Source organism: Sinocyclocheilus grahami, unplaced genomic scaffold, assembly GCF_001515645.1.
Source record: "Sinocyclocheilus grahami isolate Dianchi unplaced genomic scaffold, SAMN03320097.WGS_v1.1 scaffold170.1, whole genome shotgun sequence".
NCBI classification, from domain to species: Eukaryota; Metazoa; Chordata; class Actinopteri; order Cypriniformes; family Cyprinidae; genus Sinocyclocheilus; species Sinocyclocheilus grahami.
In genome coordinates, this window is record NW_015505349.1 from 627,275 (window position 1) to 627,781 (window position 507).

A 507-nucleotide genomic window follows, 5' to 3' on the forward strand; every position below is an offset into this window, starting at 1 on the left:
TCTCTGATGTATTTTCACATCCCTTTGGCCAACTGGAATCTCTGTCCACTGTCTGGAGAGATCTTAGGGATTGCACAAACTTTAAAACGGGCTATTTCAACCTGCTTTCAAGATATGCAAATTTAACCTTCGGGTTGAAAGGTAGGTTTGGAAATCTCTTTCTGGTTCTACAACTAGTCTAAAACTATCAACCAGATATAAATATATGAATACTTGTTATACTAAATAATGTTAGTATAATATTATACACATTTTGACTGACATGATTTTGTTTTCTAAAAATGTGCATTGTATGAGGGTGTTTTAATAAATAATATAGTATTGACATATGTTGTATGTACAGGTTATTGCCAATAAACAATAAATTTTCACATAATCTCTATAGATGTTTAACAATTTGTTACTTCAGAACACCAAGGCATCTATCCCATCAAGAAATATGTAAGCACCAAACTGATCTAGCAGCTTTTGGGATTCAATAAGCAATTTTACTCATTTAATTTAGTG